At 46.2% G+C, this 22,071-nt stretch overlaps 1 protein-coding gene across 1 annotated transcript in view; it reads right to left on the bottom strand.

The window, feature by feature from the left end:
• Positions 1–22,071, bottom strand: part of LOC122808148 (CD209 antigen-like protein E) — a 454,065-nt gene that overhangs the window by 112,625 nt on the left and 319,369 nt on the right. The window lies entirely within an intron of this gene.

The raw sequence follows: 22,071 nt of genomic DNA, 5'->3' as shown, positions 1-22,071 counted from the left end.
ACAATGCCATACAACCCGCCGTCAGTGGTAGGGTATGTCCAACAAGGACGTGCCATAGCAGGGGATAGTATATGTTGATATACTGTCACAGCACGCATGTGTATGGGCATATAATGTTAATGACATATGTAAGGTGGTCCCGGTGAGCAAGTATGCTTTGCATTATGGGATACTATGTGAAATATGTGTAATGTATAGTATTATAAGTAGATATGACAGATATTCTACACAGCATAACAGGCATATCAGGCATACCACAGGTATCGTCTATTGGTATGTACAATAACAGGATACATATGGCCTGTAGGTATGGGACATAGTAATAGCATGATAGCTAATCTAAATGGAAGGGCTACCAAGTAACCATGCACAAAGGACATGTAATAGCTGCACAGGTGCATAGTGGGGTACTATGCAGTCTGGCAAGTCCACGTGTAAGCACAACTACAGTGTTCACACTAGTGGCACCTCTCCAGGGTAGTGTTCTGTGAAGAGCAGAGCCAGGTGTGACCTGCACAACTGCACAGTACAACCACTGCAGTGATCCCAGGCCTACATGTGTCTCTCAACCACCAAGGGAGATATCACATGAACAGTGCTACTGAGTGTCCCTGCATGATGTACATAGGACTTATGTTCCACAGCATGGTGAGTGTCCGGTTTGGGAATGTAACTTAGAAGCACATCCCACTCATTGTGGCGTGTGTGCACATATCCATGAGCATGTTGCTCACAGTGGCCTCTGCTTATGTTGCGTATGAGGAGTATATCCATCAATAATGTTGTCTACATGGGCCCTGTCTGATCAGCAGAGGTCACCCCTGAGTATGTAGTATGCAAATATGTACAGATGTGGTGTCCATAGTGCAGCCGCATATTTAAACCGTCGGAGCTCAGTAAACGTCATGGCGTGTTAATGTTGTGGCATGTAAAGCTGTAGCTGTTGTGTAAGGTACACCCTAAATGGGGTGGTGTACCCTTGAATGTGTGTAGATGTCTTGAGTTCAGAGGTACAGTGGGTGCCTATGTACCAGTTACACACCCAGTACAGATAGGTGTGGCCACCTAGAAGGATATCCATGCCACAGTGGCAATACGGTAACCACAGGAGTGGGTGCGACATATGTTTGTACTGCAAACCTGTACAATGTGATATGTATGTAGGGGACTACCATCCATGTGATAGTCAGTGGGTGAATGGTGCAATGCAAAGGTGATGTGCATGCACCTTGTGTCATGCAGCTTGATGCCATGATAGTCAGATTATGTATCTGTCACAGCGACACCTGTATGGTTGGAGTCAGTATCAGCTGGTGGAGCAATCATGGCGCTTGGTATGTAGGGGTTTAAAAGCTAGGCAGGGAAAGTCCCCTGTGCCAGCCTGTTCCACAGGGAAGCATATACTGAACATGAGGGGCCCTATGACTGAGGACCGTGGTATGCCAAATGTACCTGACATGTAGTACGTACTATGGTATGCTGGCCTCACTGTGTGTCCTGTCCATGAACCACATAGAATAACATCCTGAGACACAGGGTACGATGTGCAGGTGGATGTGTATGTTGTCAATACCAGAATGGGGAATGGTGCTGAAAGGCAATGAGAGGACAATGTAGGATGTGTGGACTCCTGTACCATCAGCAACTGCCCTGGTAACTGTATGAAAGGAGTCCACCATGTGTAGGGGCCATGCTCTGGCCTTAACAAGCCCAACCCTGGTAGCAGCAAAGGACAGGAGCCCAACAATGTCTCTGAGAATGACATCCTTGATGATGTGCCCCATAGCCATGCAGAACAGTCCAGTCAGGTGTGTAGGACTATAGTCCCACTCGTGCAATGTGGTGCCACCTGTGTGTAGTGTGATAAATGCTGCTGTGTGCCATTATCACTGAATATGGTGGCCTTGTGGGGAGACATGTAATTCAGAGGTTGGTGGACATCACAGCCTGGGACGTTGGAAGGTGACATGGAGCCAGTGTCCCAGGACATATAGAGTGTAGGTCAGTAGTGTGTAGGTGTGACCACAGGGAAACCACAATGTTCATGTATGGATTGCGGCCCTGTAGTGAGTGAGAGGGTGTACTGTCAGCATTGAATCCATCCTCCAGCATGTTGCCAACAATACCTGGGTCTGCAATATTTCTGAGTGACTGTTGTATGTGACAGCAGATGTGGGTGTTGCCATCGAATACTGACATACCACCATAATGCCTGGTGGTACACCCTGGAATGTGTGGCAGTCATATTTACGTAGCTAGTCCTAGAGTATGTGATGAGGGACCCTGTGGCCCCGCCACAGCTGACCAGTGAGCCACCCCACACATGGGAATGTACACCACTTTGCAACAGCCTACACCTATTGTTGTACATCATATGTCCATGGAACATGACCACCAGAGTGGCATCTGTTATCTGGTGTGTACCATCATGGCTCTGTGTGGAATAGCATGATCCATGCAGTCGTGTACATGCTAATTAAGTGCACTGGGATATGTGTCAGCATTTGTATGTGCATTGTCCATCTGCACGGGTGTTATGATGTTAACAATCACTGTCAGCAGACGTCTGTAGTAGGTGTTGTAGTACACATGTACTGTGTATGCTGTGATGGGTGTGTTGCCGGGATGTGGCTAAGAAGGTCGATTAGCATATGTTCGGAATCCACCAATGACGGGATAACCCCAGGTGTGTAACACCAGTCACATGGTGGTAGTGTTCATGCCAAGGGTAATGTAGGTCTTGGAGGTGGTGTGTATGGGTTGATCCAGCAGAGCGGAGGGTATGACTCATGGATGTGTCGGTACATGAGTGGCTATCCCAGCGAAGTGTGGGGTAGTGTCAGTCACACATCAGTTGTAGCTGAGGCCCACTGTCCACTATACCAACATAGAAGGTATGTTACCCGTGGGGTATGATGTTGACTCTGTCACTTGTTACAATGTGTATAGCGGTCCCAGACACAGTTAGTTGCACATGGAGCACCTCTGATGCATTGTGCTAAGCAACTTGCCAGGATATGTGCAAAACATAGTAGGATATGGGATCCCCTCAGCTGTGGGTGTGCCGGTCCAGGTATGTGCCTGAAAGGTATGGTCTGTCTATAACCTGTCATTGCAGCTGTGCTCTGCAGAGCCTAGAGGCAGGTCCCAGTCACTGCAGAGATGTTTGAGTGGTGCATTATAAGGTGTGCCCTGCCTGCGTGCGTCACAGAGGAAGATGCGAGCAATGTGTCACATGACCCCATGTCGCACCTGCCAGTTACCGCCCTGCCGGTGACAGTTATTGGAAAATGTGCAAGACAGGCAGTATATAAGCAGCAAGAGCCTTACATGTGAGCTGTACTCCCACGGCTGACAGGTGCAAGTCATCTGTGCCACAGCATTGTGTTTGACCAGGACAGTCATAGCGGACAGATACCACATGCCTGTGGAATGACAATAGGAGCATAGGCAATTATCGAAGTGACACAGTTGGTCATTGTACAGTGGTATCGTGTCCGGATGAATGCAAAATGCTCCCCAGGGCTAGGCCCACACCCTAAGGGCTATAAGACTGTTGAGCTATTGCATGTCCCTGCACACGTAGTCTGTGAAGTGGCATCACAGGGCCATCACACTAACATGGCGAATGACAGACATATCGTACCTGGTTTGGTGTGGCATGGGTGCATAGATTATGTTGCAGAAGCAGTTACCAGACAGCAAGATGTAAGCGACTAACGCCTTGTGTAGCCTGCTGTGTGGAACTGCAGTGTGACACCCTACAGAGTCAGCTATGACTGGTGTGTTGTGAATGTTATAACTCACTATTGAGTTATAACACATGAGTCTGTGGGCTATAAGCTGGTGATGTTGTCTGCCATGATGGGGGCTACCTCTGGTGCCTACAGTGAGTATGGAGACGTACTGCACAGGTTGTCCTCGTAGGTATGTCCAGTGGTGTAGATCATGTGAGACTATGTGATGGGTGGTGTGTGTTGCGAATGTTACACATCCCCAAATGACTGTCAGGTGCAGTCAGGGTTGGCGACAGCATTACCCCCAGCCATAGCTGTCAGCCTCCTGTCCCCAAGCTGAGGAACATTAGCCCTCATTCCATGTGACAAATGGGCGAAACGTGGAACACTTACAACTGGCTTACTAACAGCGTCAACTAGGAAGGGCTTATGATGGCTAAAATAGGCCGGTCTTACGTATAAAACAGATATTCCAATGAATTAATATGATTCCCATCTATTTAGCCATGGCTAGCAGGTAAATTATGTACAACAATGAATGTGTGACAGACCCTTCCAATGTGGAACCATGAGGAACATGCACCTTTTAGAACCCCAAATGAGATACGTTCCCCGTAATGAGGTACACCTGAGAGCTATGGGACCAGCACGGCTGCAGATATGCATCCCCCACAGGCTGTAGTGCCGTATGTTGGGAGGTGAGCATTGAATGTGTACATGAGACAATTGTTCTATTGCCACATGTACGACATATCCCTCATATAGACAGGCAGTAGCACTGGTACGTGACAGTTGGACATGCCTGTATATACAACCATGTCCCACAGGATATGTGCATTACTCGTGTACAACAGCTGTCATACCTTAAGCAAGCTGGGAAGTGTAGGACAGCCAGTGTACCTGTGGGAAATGGTGTGGAATGGGCGCTATAGTAATCAGTAGCTCATGACATGCTCACATGTTCTGGACAAGTGCCTAGCATGACCATACAATACAGATAGGGTGTTGGATAATATCCACACACAAGTGGTGATGACATTCATTTAGGGTGGCACCGCACTATAACCCTGCTGAGTATGGTGTGCATGTCCATGAAAGCACTGTAGATGTTAGCAGTACAGATGTACAAGACAGCACGGATATTTGATTACAAATACATTTGCATGTCACAGGAGTGTTCCACCAGTGGCCTGTTGACAGACTCACAACTACAAAAGGTGCAAGAGTGACATGTGCACAGCACATCAGTGCCAGGTACAGTAGAACAGGGTTAATGTGTTGTACCCCACCGTCATTGTAGCCCATACCACACAGACAAATGTTAGGCATCTGTGTATGTAAGGCTGTGAATGGCCATGACCTATCAGTATAGCTGTGTCAGTGTTGTGAACAACATACAGAATGGGCTGTGTGGGTGAGGTGTGTGACATATGTGCACAGTCTGATAGATGATACCAGCAGTGTCACTGCTAGGTGAACATCCCTGTACCCATAAACTACTACCTAGGTTGTGGCAACATTATGGACAATGTGTAAAGGATGGTGCTGTGTAGTGCACCCCCCAACGTCTCCAGGCCCCTTAGGTAGTCATATGAGGTACCCATGTCATGTCAGGGTGCCATCCATGAGCACGGAGATCACTGGACAGGCATATACAGCACTGTGGTGACCAATATTGGATCACATACCACCTGTAAGGGGTAAAGGCTATGCATGGATGTGCGATACCAGCCTTCACAATCCACACCTCCACTATGCAGCATGCTGTCTACCTTGCAGAAGGACATTTGCTACACCATGATGATGGACATGCTAGATGTCCATATCCTGATCTATATGACATATGTCATGGACAGCCACCGTCCTAATACTAGGATCGCCACAGGCTGGACAGATCCCTGTGCCATATATGTGACATACTCCTGCCATACCATGCAACCCTGTCCATCAAAGCTGCACATGTCATCCCAGTCATACATGGTGTGATGGCCGCATGGTAGATGTACTATCAACTGACTGGATCAGTAATGTGGCACTGATGCACCTTGCGGTGGCACAATGGCTGTCTGTTACAGCATGGTAACCATGCCCACACATGCTATGGTTGCTGACTATCCCTGCGAATGTCGTCTGACTATCCATTGTCCCATGTCTATCACATGTGTAATACAGGCAATCCGTGGCAGGATGTTGAACAGTTGTACAGTGCTGTGTAGGTGTATATGGCAAAACACATGCATGTACAGGTGTCCATGCGTATCTGTGCATTGTCACTGCTCAAGTCCATTACGGCTGTGTCTGTGTTGACATGTGACACAGCATCCAGGTCAACAGTAGTACCGTGGACACATCGAGGCATGTGCAGATAGGTAAGAACACAAGAGCAGGCAAATAGACATGCCCACAGCAAGACAGCATTTACATGGAGTATGAACACTGTAATGAGGTGACACACATATATGGTGATGATATCCAATGCATAATGGGTGTGACATGTGTGACACAACCACGTCAGTCATGTCAGTGTCATGATGCTTGCAAAGATAACTGTGCAGATGCAGTAGATGTCATAGAAATGTATGTGCAGCAGTATCTCTGTACATCTCTGAAACTGTGACCTGTCACTATCATTATGTTTTACAGATAATGCCTCGTATACGTCTCCAAGCATACACCCGCCAGGAGGATGATGTCCTCATCCCACAGCTCCATGACAACTATGACTTGTTGTTCAGCCATGTGCCACAGCATGCCCAGCAGCGGGATGACCTGTGGCAGGATCTACGCAGGAGGGTGAATGATATGGGTGGCCATAACCGCACCTACCAGCAGGTGCGCAGACACTGCATGGACTTGATATGACATGCAAAACAGCATGCCACTGCAATCACCAGGGAACAAGGTGGAACAGGTGATGGGCCACCAACCCAGCCCCCACACACACACACCGAGGAGCTACTGGCCAGTCTGGGGACACCCAGGGAACAGCATCCAGAAACACTAGCTGCCATCATGGAGGTGGGTGTCTCCCAACCACCCAACCAATAAGCCTGCAGTTACCTGGTAAGTCAGTACTGCACATATGGCTATTATATCCCATGTAGTTGCATGTGTCACTGTACATTATGTAAAGTAACAACATATGCCAGGTATGTGGACACACATGCTGCATACTACAGTATGCTACGTTGTGTCTGCACACATGTGCATACTATATGCTATTACACAGGTGAATGTGTTCACATGCACAGTGCAACCTGTGGCTGTCATACATTCATGGATAATGTTCATACTGGTGTGTCACCCCTATACAGGTACCTCTGGCGTGCCGCACAGACATGGGTCAGTTGCAGGTGTGACTGTCATCAGTATCAGGCATGTTACAGTGTAGATCTATTTGCCATGTGGCCAGTTAACACTTGCACACCTGATGTTTGTTCCAGTCACGATATGCAGGTCGCACCGCCCTTCATTCACACATGCCACCCATGTGCAATATATACAATTGTAATGATACACAGACATGATACCACAGTACTTGACATTGCGACATGTGTGGTCAGCTGTGCATACAACGGTGAAGGTGTTCTACAATGGAGGCATATGTAGTATGCATTGGAATAACATGTGTGTTACGCACACAGTACCACACAGTGAGCTGTGATATGGGCAGCCCACAAGTGTCACCATTGTGTCATATGCCCCTGCATTGGGTGCACACATTGTGATGTGCCACCTGACATGTCCCAGACATGTAGTGTTCTGTCTGCAATATTGTCACACTATCGCATGCCCTATACCCCACATATCAAACATACAACCCGTTGTCTGCATAGCCCTGTGGATTGTGACATATCTGACATGTATGGGTGTATGTCATATGGGACAACACAGACATGTGGAGAAGATGCCCACCACACACAATTGGCCAACACGTGCACACATGGCCATGGGGGATGGCCAGAGACATGTAGCCACACAGTACTTGGGATGTGTATACACCCTGTTGCACATTGTCCACACATGGTCCAATTATAGCCTTAGTTGATTGATTATACAGTTGATGTGGTACACTGGACAACCTAAATGCCTGTGCATAGCTACTGGAGGTGTCACTGAAGTCTACCATATACGATCTGTCGAACATCACGACTGTGTTGCAGTTATGGCTATGCAATGTGTACATATTATGCATTCTACAGCAACATACATGTCTCATGTTGCCATGCAATGGCACAGTGTCTGTACTTCACACTGTATAGCAATGTAGACGGCTCACACTACCCCCCCATGCTCATGCACATTTGCTAAACATGCATTCTATCTGCAGGGCATACATAACACTGCAGTGTGAAGCCCATTATGATGCTGTACATGTATCAGGACACCATTGTGTCAAACATGTATGCATGTTAATGCACATGTCAGCAGATTACATGTCAAGGTCACGTCAGCCATGTGTACTGTTATCCTGTTCTGGGCCACATGGTGTATCACGGGGATGCATGCATACTACCATGATTGTGTGAACTGCATGGCTACTGATATGACACCTGCTTGCTGTAGTGTGCATCCCAGGGAGGTATGCTTACTAACACTATTAATGTCTGAGCTGCATGCCCTCTGCTGTATCGCAGGCATGCTGCATGCCATCTGACAAATCACATGCATGGTGTGTCTGTGTGTGTGTCTGTGTGTGTCTGTGTGTGTGTCTATTGTACTTTACAGTATTTCTTTGCATTCACAGGTGATGTATGTGCGTTACCCTCCTGTGGTCCATCTGATGTTAGTGTCCCCACAGATACTAGCGGTGATGAACATATGCATGAGGTACAGACAGGGTTGTCAGGGGCTGAATCTGTGCCAATGGTTACCATCCCAGCTATGTCCCCCTCTTCCCCGCACACAGTTCTGCTGCCAACACATACCGCATCACCGGTGGCCATAGAGGAAGGACAGTCAGCGTCTGTTGGCGTGCAACAGGAACGTGTGGTGGCTACAGAGGGTGCGTCTACACACCATGGTGTCAGTGTAATGACTGCAGATGTGCCAAACAAGCATGTGGCTGGTGCTGCTCGTAGGAGGACCTCTGGCAGACATGCACCTGCAGGACAGAGCGCAGCAGCTGGTATCACCAGACACATGTTCCAGACTGTAATGGTGGCACAGGCAAGTGCTGAATGGCAGAACAGAGAAGGGCAGAGGTTGCAGAGGGCTGCTATCCATACCCTAAATGACAACATCCAGGCATTGGCAAATGCTCAGCAGCAGATTGCTAATGTTCTGGATAGGCGATTAGATGAAATGGTCGGAATCCTTGACCGAGGCATGGCAATCCACGAGCGGGAGCTGTCTGTACTGGAACACCTGGTAGGAGTGAGGCGTAGGCCATGTGGACGTAGGCCAGCAACACCACCTAGTGTAGGTCGACGTGAGCATGCCACCTTACATGCCAGCTTCCATAGTGCCGGTAGCAGTAGCAGTGCAGCTGGTGCTGCGCTGTCAGCACCAGGACACAGCAGGCCATGTAGACATGGCCCTGGACGGTGTCAGTGGGGACACGGTTCCAGCGGACATGTGTCGTCGGACAGTAGCCACTCTGTACCTTCACCTGGTAGTACCCGTGCAACCCCAGGCAGGCACAGGTCACATGGCCGTGGATGGAAACAGTGAGCTGTACAACCTGCACTGTACAATCTGGGGCTGTCAATAATACCCCATGTAGGCATCACAAATGGCAGAAATGTGTACACACATACACGCACACAGCAAACACAACTGTAGGGCTCCACAACATCCACATGCATTCTGCACAGACATGTCCAGTCAACTCACCAGCCCTTACACACACACATGATGTTATCCATTGGTGCAGCCTATGCCCCTGGCAAGCATATCACCCTGCGCATATGATGAAGCCTGTGCCGCATCCCTGTCATTCACACCATCGGTGCAGGGTTATGCACAAATATTCTGATGCACAGGGTGAACAGCATAGTGAGATGTGTATGTAATACCTGTGTATGCATAGTGAGGGATGTGTATGTTGCAGTGGTTGTGTGTGAATACTGACAGTTGTGTATGTGACATAGGTTGGGTACTGTCGACATGCACCAGTCATACCATGTAGTGCAGGTGCAGCATGCATTGTAATGTGTTCACGGTATGTGTCTCGGTTACATCTGTAGTATCATGTTGGATGTGATACCCTGGTTCCCTCCTATGATGTACTTGCATGTGCCTACAGGTAGCAGTGTTTGCAGTCCCCCACGTGTAACTAGATTACACACAGGCACATCTGGCAATATCAGCATGCTACACGTACCCTCAACCTGACTGTTGGACACACCAACATGACACAGATGTCCGCACATATACTGCACCTGACGCATGTGGTCGGCGCCACAAGCTACACTGGACAGAGACGTGACATACATAGCAGGACACATTACAGGTATGGTGACATGGTGCAGGGGTTGTACACAGCGGCCTGGCCAATGATGATGTGAGGTGTCACTTGGTAGCTGGAGGCCACACTGTGCAGCAGTAGGACCCTGTAACAGTATGGGAACATGGCCGCATTCACAGGGTGTACACCACTATAACACACACCCCATAGTGTGCAGCTGGCGACCCTTGCCTGTGTGATCATCACCCTCACAGTACTAGGCACCCACACGACATGTCACAGAGAAGGGACATGTACAGGTAGCCAGTATGGCTGGGACCTATGGCATCAACAGGGTTGTGCAATGCATCACCATTACGGGTTAGTCACCACGTGGAGCTAGTGATCATTTCCCACCATATATTAGCATACACCCTCACACCAAGCACCAGACATACATACATACAGACACACACACACTGTGGTGACCACATGTGTATACGGACAGCCGACGTGTGTGATGCACCACACCAGCCGATGTCATGCTTCCCACACTGACGTATGTACAGATCTCTACAATGGTGTACAGGGATGTGTTGCAACTGGGACATATTCCCCACGATATGTGGCATCCCTGGTCACACATTCGGACACACATGGCAGTGCTGGGAATGATACACCTGCCATATGATGACACGTTTGATAGACATGCTGTGGTATTGATTGCATTCTGTGTACCAATGCTATATCTGGCAGATGTGCTGCTATATGCACACGGGAGGTTGTAGGTGTTACAGGTGCCATGTGACATATAGTTGTTAACACCTGACCACTGTGTATGCATTATGTCAGCACCGTCATGTAACAGCGACATAGTGTACTGTTTGCACATGGCATGTTAGTATGGTGCATGACACAACTGTGAGCCACCCCCTGCACACATACATCTAGACAGGTGGTTCACCATGTTATGTACACACATCCCTCCATACGTGCTGTTTGTATGTCACTGTATACAGGTGTCATTGATGGGTCTGCATTGCGTCTGCATGTCGTAGGTAGGTGCAACTATGTTACGAACATCGGCCACTGCACATGCATGGTTGCTGCATGCACAGTACAGATGTCACATGTGTCTCCTGTTGCCATGTTTGTATGCATTGCCATTGTTGGACATGTGTGTTGACATACATAACACATGGACTGCGGTATGATATCACGGGTGCCACAGGCAACCAGTACAAGGGTATGTGTCCTGGTCAACATTGCTACCCCCTGTAGTGTAAGCATTAAACAGACATGGGCCCACCTTCCATTCATGTGTGTAGCATTGATTAGGCCAGTGTTGTGCATGTGGTACATCAAAGGCTATGTATGTATGTGTTGTGTGTGCAGTCCATGCACACAACCACACAATCACATGTATGACATATCCAGATGTGTGTTCATTGGTGTACAGCAACAGTCAGGTGTCACAACTGTGTAAGGGCCGTGGTATGTGTTGAGCTGACCTGTTCATGTATACTGGTATCATTGCAATGCATAACACCTGTTGGATCCCTGTTGGTACATGTGTACTCTGCACAGCTGGTGTACACCACTGTACAGCCCAGTGGTCATGTGTCAGATGGTGTTGTGGGACCGTACTGCTGTGTAGTGCTGCACCAATGACATGGTGCTAACTTGACAGCTACAGTGTACACTGCAGTGTGTACGTGAGCGACCTGCACCTGTGACAGCTGTGACAGCAGCTGTGTGTGTACAGGTCACTGCATGTGTGACCGCCCTGTGCGTGAGGACAGATTTACCTTACTGTGCCCATCTGTACTGTGCCCTTCTGTGTGTACACTCCATCTGCATGCAAGACGGCCCTTTGCTACTGCTAAGTGTGTGAGCATGCCCAGTATGCTGTTGTGTAGATGGACAAATAGTACATTCCACACTGCGCCCTTCTGTGATTAGACTCCGTGTGCATGCAAGTTGGCCCTTTGCAACTGCTAAGTGTGTGAGCATGCCCGGTATGCTGTTGTGTAGATGGACACACAATACATTCCACACTGCGCCCTTCCGTGATTAGACTCCGTGTGCATGCAAGATGGCCCTTTGCAACTGCTAAGTGTGTGAGCATGCCCAGTATGCTGTTGTGTAGATGGACACACAGTACATTCCACACTGCGCCCTTCCGTGATTAGACTCCGTGTGCATGCAAGATGGCCCTTTGCAACTGCTAAGTGTGTGATCATGCCTAGTATGCCGTTGTGTAGATGGGCACACAGAACATTCCACACTGGGCCCTTCCATGATTAGACTCTGTGTGCAAGCAAGATGGCCCTTTGCAACTGCTAAGTGTGTGAGCATGCCCAGTATGCTGTTGTGTAGATGGACACACAGTACATTCCAAACAGATGTGTGATACTAAGCGTGTGGGCATGGCCATTGACATCCTGTATAGACATGGTGGTCATCCAGGCAACCGATGTCCATTTTCAATGTCATGATGGATGCCTACATTGAACACACTGGTTGCTCTCTTGAAGGGTGTACTGTCTGTGGCTTATCCCGTATCTATTTAGTGTTATAAGTGCTCCGTAGATATTTAGTTGGCCCGATGACAGCACTGCCGTGTTTGTGTATGTCTACCTTGGGACAGTAAAATGCTTTCACACTGCTCACTCTCTAAACATTCCCTATCGGCATCTTTGCCTTTGCGGATGATGTCACCCACCTAGGAGTATGCCTCTGGGAGTGCTGTGTTCAGTAATCTCAGTAGCGTGTTCTGTAAATGCGTAATGCTGTAGTGTGTGAAAGTAGTTAAGTGTATGTTCAACTCCCGGCCCTTCTAAGTATGTGTGTGTGTGTGTGTGTGTGTGTGTGTGTGTGTGTGTGTGTGTGTGTGTGTGTGTGTGTGTTTCCAGCTGCCTGGGGACACAGTAATGCTTTTAGATGCCTCACAACACATACATTCCTTTTCGGCATCTTTGCCTTTGCGGATGATGTCACCCACCTAGAAGTATGCCTCTGGGAGTGCTGTGTTCAGTAATCTCAGTAGTGCGTTCTGTAAATGCGTAATGCTGCAGTGTGTTAAAGTAGTTAGGTGTATGTTCAACTCCTGGCCCTTCCAAGTGTGTGTGTGTGTGTGTTTCCAGCTGCCTGGGGACACAGTAATGCTTTTAGATGCCTCACAACACATACATTCCCTATCGGCGTCTTTGCCTTTGCGGATGATGTCACCCACGTAGATGTATGCCTCTAGGAGTGCTGTGTTCAGTAATCTTGGTAGCTCGTTCTGTAAATGCGTAATGCTGTAGTGTGTTAAAGTAGTTAGGTGTATGTTCAACTCCCAGCCCTTCCAAGTGTGTGTGTGTGTGTGTGTGTGTGTGTGTGTGTGTTTCCAGCTGCCTGGGGGCACAGTAATGCTTTTAGATGCCTCACAACACATACATTCCCTATCGGTGTCTTTGCCTTTGCGGATGATGTCACCCACCTAGAAGTATGCCTTTGGGAGTGCTGTGTTCGGTAATCTCGGTAGCGTGTTTTGTAAATACGTCATGCTGTAGTGTGATAGAGTAGTTAGGTGTAAGTTCAATTCCCAGGCCTGCCAGATGTGTGTGTGTGTGCATGCTCCCATCCACCTGGGAACTCAGGTTATGCTTTTAGATGCTTCGCAACACAGATGTATCCTGCTGACGTCTTTGTCTTTGCGGATGTTGACACGCACCTAGTAGAATGCCTGTGTGTCTGCTGTGTTTAGTAATCTCGGTAGCATGTTCTGTAAATGTGTCATGCTGTAGTGTGATAGGGTAGTCATGTGTAGGTTTGATTACCAGCCCTGCCACATGTGTGTGTATGTGTGTATCTCTCTCTCTCTATATATATATATATATATATATATATATATATATATATATATATATATATATATATATATATATATATATATATAAAATCTATTTTCTGCCCATAACTCTGCTCTTGCATGGACAGATGACTGTTTCATGTATCGCATATTTGCATAGCTTTCACATACCAATGGGGTATGTTGCAAATCCCAACATTGTCCATGCAACGTCCGTGTTATGGGCGGTGTTACACACCCTTACAGGCATTTGCTGTATATCTTGGCAGACATCGATCCTTGCTGTACTCTCACTGTACTCCAGACACCGGAGGCTTCATGTATCATGACCTAGTTTTGATGTGTGTATGTCTATTTGTGCTGTGTGCATGGCTGTGGGTATGTCCCACTATCATCATTTGTAAAGGTGACAGCCCTATAGGTTCTTCATGTAGACTGCTGTGTCATTTGACATGTCAGCACATACCTGCAGACAGTACTGCACGTCCTACTGCAGCGCATTTCATACCTTCTGCGTTATCTTGCAGTCGATATTGCTGTTTCCTCACACATGTATCTGTTTCTGTTCATACCACTCCACCTCCTAGAGCAAATTTCTGGACAAGGCCTTATCTGATAGTGGGACACATAGGGGCAGTATTGACATGTTGCTCTTACAAACGTAGATAGTTGATACAATAATAGGTTTTGCATTAGTATGGCTTTTGTGTCAGATTTGGTGTCTTAATCACATGTTTGTCATTATTTCATATCTTCAGTTATCATGAAAGTGCCAGAATGTTACTGTTGTTACGTGGAACACACCAAACATATGAGGCAGAACTCTGCACATTCTGCGTAAATCTGTACAGCTGCGGAGTATGTGTCTGATACAAAATATCAACTTTCTGACACCAATACACACACTGTATGGTGGCATCACAGGCCACATGCCATTACATTTATATTGCAGGACACACCCACCCAGACAGTTGTATTCCTCACACAAACCAACAGCTGCTTATCCACACTAATTGGTCTATGATGTACCGTATGTGTGCGCCGGTATTTGCGCTTTCTGTCAGTGGCAGAGCTCACGTACGTGTATGGGGGACTGGATATTGTTACTGTGACACTGCATGACACCCTGAGGGACACATTACTTTTGTGTCTATTAACCTTCCACATTGACATTCACAGGGCATATGTTGTCATTCACATTTGTTGGAGTACATGCGTATGACTTGTACATGTTTTCTCATTTCTCCTGATGTCTTTCTTCTCACCTGTCCACCTAGTATCACTAGTTCTGTACAGGTATTTTGGACAGGTTACCTTCATAACCCTAACCTGTACACATTATGGGTAAATGCCCTGACGTTTGACCTTTGCCCTTGTTACATTTGTCATAGTGATGTGCCTTTCTGGTAAATGGCTGGCAAGGCATTACGAACTGTGCGGTAGATAATAGTGACTGACATTTCCATTACATGATTATTAACACTCATAACATCCGTATTCATGGCTATGCCAGTATTCTCACAACTATCTGACTTTGTCTGGGGTATATCTAATATAGTCCCTATTTGTATTTCATGTACTATGCCTTAGTGCAGCTGTGTTATTCTGACAGTTTGCCAGTTATGGGTACCATCTTGGTCGTACGCATGTCCATCCATGATAATCACTTACATGACACTGATATAGGGCCCTACATATTGCCAAAATGGTTTCCGCAATATCCAGTGGATGGTTTGCCCCATTATTGAGAATATAGGTGTGTGCTATACCCACATCACTCCCACGGGGCGGGCCTACGAAATCTCTGCCAAACAACACCTAGGCCCATTTCTGCATATCCATGATTCCCATACCTGACAACCCTCTACAGTACCCATTACACATGTTTAATGTGTGCGGTACTGAAGTGTGGAGACACTTATATGCACTCCCCACTCTCCCGATATCAGTTCGTACATCATACATTCTATCGACACATGTGTCATCACCCTTGCACCTGATACTGTTGCATGTACAGTTATTTCATATTTGCTGAGGTCACTTATTTTGCGTCAATGTCGGTTGACACTTCGTAAGGATCAATTTTTGGAGTCCTGCAATGGACACCTATCTGCATGTTTAAAGTGTAGAACTTGCTGGACTGTCACTTTCTGGCCAATGGTTTGGAATGCAGTGGTTTATTCACCTTTTGTGCATGTCTGTTTGTCTACCCATATTAGCTATAATGTGGCCTATTTATGTACATATGTCATATCTACGGGACATAAGTCTGTTGTGTATACATATATACATGTACAATCCTCATTTCATAACTTGCTTTGGTTTACGTCTGTGGATTATGTGTATACACATATATCTATATCCATACCATACCTTTCCACTATACAGATTGTCGCAGAGTGTACAGCTGGTTGCCCCTTTATCTTCGGTGTGCTTTACATAAACCTGTGTCTATCTGGCAATGTAGTGGCATTTCATTTGAGACTTATGGTGGGAAAGTCTGGCAAGCAGTTCAGGTTACGACTGCATACCCTTCAGAGAATCCATGCTACTGACACACCCGTTATTCTATCCACTTTCTATGTTTGTTCTGGCACATATCTGGGGTTTGTCCCTATTTGTACCGGTAGTTTGCATGGCTTTGTCTGGTTTCATACTTTATGAGGTTAACAGGTTTGAGCCATGTATAACTAACGTGGGGGAAACAGCATTCATTTACTATGCTGTGAGCGGATCACACACGCACAGGCTCACTTGCATTTCCTTATTGTGAGTTACGCGCAGGCACGCATGCATATCCTTATTGTGGGTTACATATGTTTACTAAGTCTTTGTGCTTACGTGGGCTTTATTACTTGTGACAGTACCAGTAATTATCTGTAATCCGGTTAACGGACATATGCGAAACACACATTCACCTTTACATATGTAACTGTCTGTACAGCACAGACGCATTCATTACACTTTCACATTATATGTGCTGTAGTCGTAGTTCAACCGGGACTGCATTCACGTTGGCCGGATGCTGTAACCACTATACGTTTGGTGTTCTGACTCATTTATATGCATACCCATAGTACATAGCTACATTAACATATGCCTCACCGCTTCACTTACGTCACAGGCATCCATTCTCCTGCTGGGAAAAATGTGGTACTACATGTTATACATTCCCTATTCCCTACTGCTCTGGACCCAAGCTGCATATTTAATCACTGCAGGGATATTCAGAACCCAAAGGCTTATAGTCCTGGCACATACAGGTCTTTAATTGTCAGGGTGTTCATGTGGTGATCTGGGTTTAGGCTTGTCTGCCTGGTGAACGGAACTGCCCTGACCATGTTCAAATGTCAGACAAAGCACATGGACAGGGTTTGTCCATTTTAAACATTTAATCTGTGTTTACAGACACAGGTGTTTGGGCACCTGTCAGCAGCTTATGATGTTGGCAATACATAATATGGGTGGGGGTGGTTACAATACATAATCCACGGTGAGTGGTGTTCCCATTCACATTTGACTATTCCCTGTATTCATTCCTACGAGGGTTATTATTTTGCACATGACTTAACTATGAATTAACTACGGGTATGCAGTAGTACAGTCAACATATGTGACGGTTTGTTACAGTATAAATGTATGGACCTCTGTAATACTGGGGACTACTCCACATCCTTCACAACATTTCATGCTTATGTACATACTATTATTCAGTTAACTTTTGAAGCTTGTGAGAGCAGTAATTACATCTGTCCCTATTTGTCCACCCATCCTTTTAGGCTTTTTCCAGGTTTTGTTGCTGTAATAGGTTGAGAGGTGGTGTTGGTATGTGATTGAGTTGAATATATACTGTCAATAATTCAGTGGGGAGTAGGGTTACCACTTGTTCCTCTTTGCGAGGGGAGGTCCCACTTTGGACAGTTGTGTCCTGCGACGACACCTAAGACATGGCAAATGTCCTGTGATTTTAAGACAATAATATATTTCTTATTTTCTTTACTAGTTGCATGATACGGGTATTTTGTATCTGGTACACATAACTATTATTTGGGATAGCATAAGCTATTCAAATGCTATGGAATAAGCTTTTATCTTGGCATACACTTGTAATTCTGTCCTTTGCACTGGCCGGGGGTATGTTTTATCCTGCAAATTCTCACACAAGGGATGTCCCACCTTGGCCATCTGAACAGGTGGCAACCCTAGTGGGGTGACCTGCATGGTGGACAGCTGTTCCATCCTGCGTAGTATGTTTTGCATGTCTGTGTAGAAACTGAACAGTACCGTGACTACACATACATGTTTTGTCCAGATGTGTACAGTTATGGACACCGTGGCATGTAAACAACTCTGAGGTTTCAACAGGTTACTTATCCCATGCGGGATGTACACACCTTTTGCCGAAACATTAACGCACGGGCATTTGGATTTATGTACCTGTGATGGGATGTTTACAAATGTGGGATACATATTTGCAATCCTGACACTGCCTAGGACGATACTTCCTACTACATATGGGGAATACTCGCTATGTGTAGGTGTATGGATGCGCATGGATTTGGTGGACATTCGGACATGGGTGCGGGTTATGTGCTATACAGGGGTTGTTGCGTATTGTATTTGCATGCATGGGTTCTGCTTTTGGATATCCCGGTTCCGCATATGGCATCCTATGTGTATGTGACAGTTACATTCATGTGTATAGCACATTTTAATATACATATGTTTGTGTGTGTTTGGTATACAATTTGGACTGTCAGGTTTCTTTACGGTTGTTATATAGCCACAACTGCCCAACTGTGTACTATCACTACCACTGTGGGACTGCTGGTGACCATGCCCATGGGGCTAGATGTGTGTATTGGCGGCGCACTGACATGATGCGCTTCACTTCCACTGGGTATAACTACTGACAGTGCAGTACATTACGGACACATGGTTTTAAATATCATTTGTTCCATGGACAGAAACTCATATTGTGTTGCGTGCATTTCTGTTTGGCTCTCCATTTTGTGTGGCCGGGAACTGTCTTGCATGCTTTGCATACGTTTCATTATCCACGGACACTGATACGTGTGATTACTATTGCAGGCAGGCTATAATATTCAGCAGTTTAGGTTTCTCATCGCCAGCCGACATTGACACGCCTCCGGGCGCAGCTTAGTAATGCCCCATGCACTCGCGCACGTGTCCTATGCACATGGATGTGGTAGCGGCGCACCTTCATTAATATGTATATGGCGCTACTATACCATTTATATGCTGCACGGCCAGCGCAGGCCTTACACCGGCCTTGCGCCGAGCTTCATGAATCCAGGGGACAATCTTTCTAGAGAATAAAAAAGTGATTAAATGATTTATGAAGCCAGAAAGTAATCAGGATCATGCAACCTGACAAAGAGGGTGAATTGGTCATGATTAATGTGTGTGACTATAAAATGAAAATGAGGTCCATCTTTGCATATGACACCTGTAAGGAGGTGTCTGTGAATTAATGCAGTGCTGCATACAATGGAATAAAGGTGAATCTAAATTACTTATTTATTGACCAACAAATTTCAATTGCTGCTTATAACTATCTACATGTGATGCATCCTAAGATCCCTCACATGTCTGGTTGCCTAAGATTCATAAAAACAAAGATCAACCACCTATGCAACCAGTTGTTGATGGCCGTGGTTCTATCATCCACCCCTTGGTCAAATTTTTGGACACTAGATTAAAAAGTTTGGTTACCTAAGAGCCACATGTTTGCCATGAATTGTGTGAACTTCTACAAAAAATGAATGACTTTCCCTTCAAAAGCACATACACCTTTATCACTGTGGATGTCCAAGTACTCGTATTCGGTGATTATCCATGACTTAGGACTGGAGAGGTTTTCTGAATTTTTGATGGAGAAGAATATCCCACAAGATCAAATTAATGTTTATGTCAGTTTAATGGAGATTGTAATGAAAAATAATTTTGCTAAATTTGCAGGGGATTTGTTCTTACAAAAAGCAGTGGTAGCCATGGGCACAGCGTATGTGGAGGTCTTTTTGCCAACATTATTATGATACAATGGGAGAAAAAGTTCTTATTTAACTCCTCTTTTTTTGCATCATGTAAATTCTACACATGCTTTTATAGGTTCATAGGTTCATACTAGGCTATCTGCCCTAGGGCATTTATAAGCCAAGCCAGAGTGTGTTTGGCTTTCACCACCCATTTTAAATTAATTTTGCTATGCCTTTTTCTAGGTTAGTATACTGTGCCTCTGTCTAACAGTGACACAGAAATGATACCCGAGGTAAACGTACAATCTCCCATCCACTCATCAAGATTCCTCTTGAAGAGAGTTAATGAGGGACTCTGCCTAACCTGGGCTGCAATTTTATTCCAGAGTGAAAGGAGCCTCTGGGTTATGAATCTGTCCCTCCAGCATGTCCTATTTATTTCAGTGCTGAGGTTCAAGTCTCTTGAGCGCGTAGCTCAATTGGATTTGGATTTTCTGAGGTGCAGCATGTCCATTAATTCCGGGTTGGACATGGCTTTATACATCAGGCACAGATTGCCTCTGAGCAGGCGGTATGCCACTGAGTAGAGCTGGAGTTTCTTTAACCGGGCAGCATATGGCATCTGTTTGAGCCCTTTGATCCTCTTGGTGAGGTACTTTTGGGGTCTTTCCAGTTGCTGCAGGTGTCTGGTAAGGTACATCCCAAAAGGGGCATTGTACTCAATTATGGGCCTGATGAGGGATGAGTAAAGAGGCACAAAGACCTCCCCTGATCTAGATGTGAATCCCTTCATGATTAGGTGGGCTATATAAAATGTTTTTCTAACCACTTTGGCCACGTGGTTGTCAAATGAGAGATTGCTATCAACCTGGGTCCCCAGGTCCCTAATTACTTCTTCTGTACTTAATGAATTACCACCTATGTGGTAATTTGTGGGCACTTTGTTTTTGCCAAAGGGGATGACTATACACTCTTTGGCGTTTAGCTTGAGGCCATGGCTCTGGCACCAGTTGTCTGTTAATATGAGGCCCTTTTGGAGGATGCTTGTGTCGGCTGTAGAGTCGATTAGGGCGCCCAGTTTGCAGTCATCTGCGAACTTGGTCAGCCACAGTCCTTCCATGTTGGCCTGTAACTCCGAGAAATATATACCAAACAAGAGAGGTCCCAGGACTGAGCCTTGTGGGATGCCACTTGTAACTGGTTTGGAGTCTGACATGGCTCCAGTAATTCTAACCATGTGGGTTCTGTCCTTGAGCCAGTTTGCAACCCATCTAGTGACCCAGGGGTTTATATTTAAGCTGGAGAGCTTATCTATAATGCCCAAGTGGGGTATTGTATCGAAGGCTTTTGCAAGGTCCAGGTAGGCTGTGTGGACCACCTTCCCCTCGTCAATGGCCTTTGTGACTGTTTCAAAGAAATCGACCAGGTTTAAGAGGCAGGATCTGCCCTTAACAAAGCCGAACTGGGTAGGATACAGTGTCTGTAGGTCTCCAATATCTTTATTTATGAGGTCCATGATGGTCCTTTCCATAGCTTTGCAGACCAAGCTAGTCAGGCTTATGGGGCAATAGTTTCCAGGATCCGTTGAGGCACCACCTTTGTGGAGGGGGACCACTGTTGCTGTATGCCACTCTTTGGGTACATATCCTGTAGTAAGGCTGAGATTGAACATTAGTTTTATGTTTGGGTTTAGCTCTTCTTGGAGTTCATGTAGGACGCAGCCCAGGACACCGTCTGGTCCCATTGATGCTGTGTTTTTTGCTTTGGAGAGGGCGGCTCTTAACTGAGCATCTGAGATGTCAGGGGCGTAGCACTCTGCTGGGATATATATTTACCCTTTTGGTGTGGAGGGGGGGGAGATGTTTGCACTGAACCTGTCAGCTAGGATGTTGGCAATGTCTTTTGGATGATACGTTCATCCTGTGGGATGGTGAAGCTCACGACATCCCACATTTCTGGCATATATTAATCAACAGAGTTCCTTGCGTTCACCTATGAGAGTAACAATGTGAACATACTTTACCTGGATACATGGTTGGGCAATGACAACACAAACAGAAGATTCACCTCCAAAATTTATAGGAAAATAAT

This window comes from Protopterus annectens, chromosome 8.part0 (assembly GCF_019279795.1).
Source record: "Protopterus annectens isolate FY-2018-M chromosome 8.part0, PAN1.0, whole genome shotgun sequence".
Taxonomy (NCBI): Eukaryota; Metazoa; Chordata; order Ceratodontiformes; family Protopteridae; genus Protopterus; species Protopterus annectens.
The sequence above is the reverse complement of the archived record's forward strand: the minus strand, read 5'-3'. Positions and strand labels throughout refer to the sequence as shown.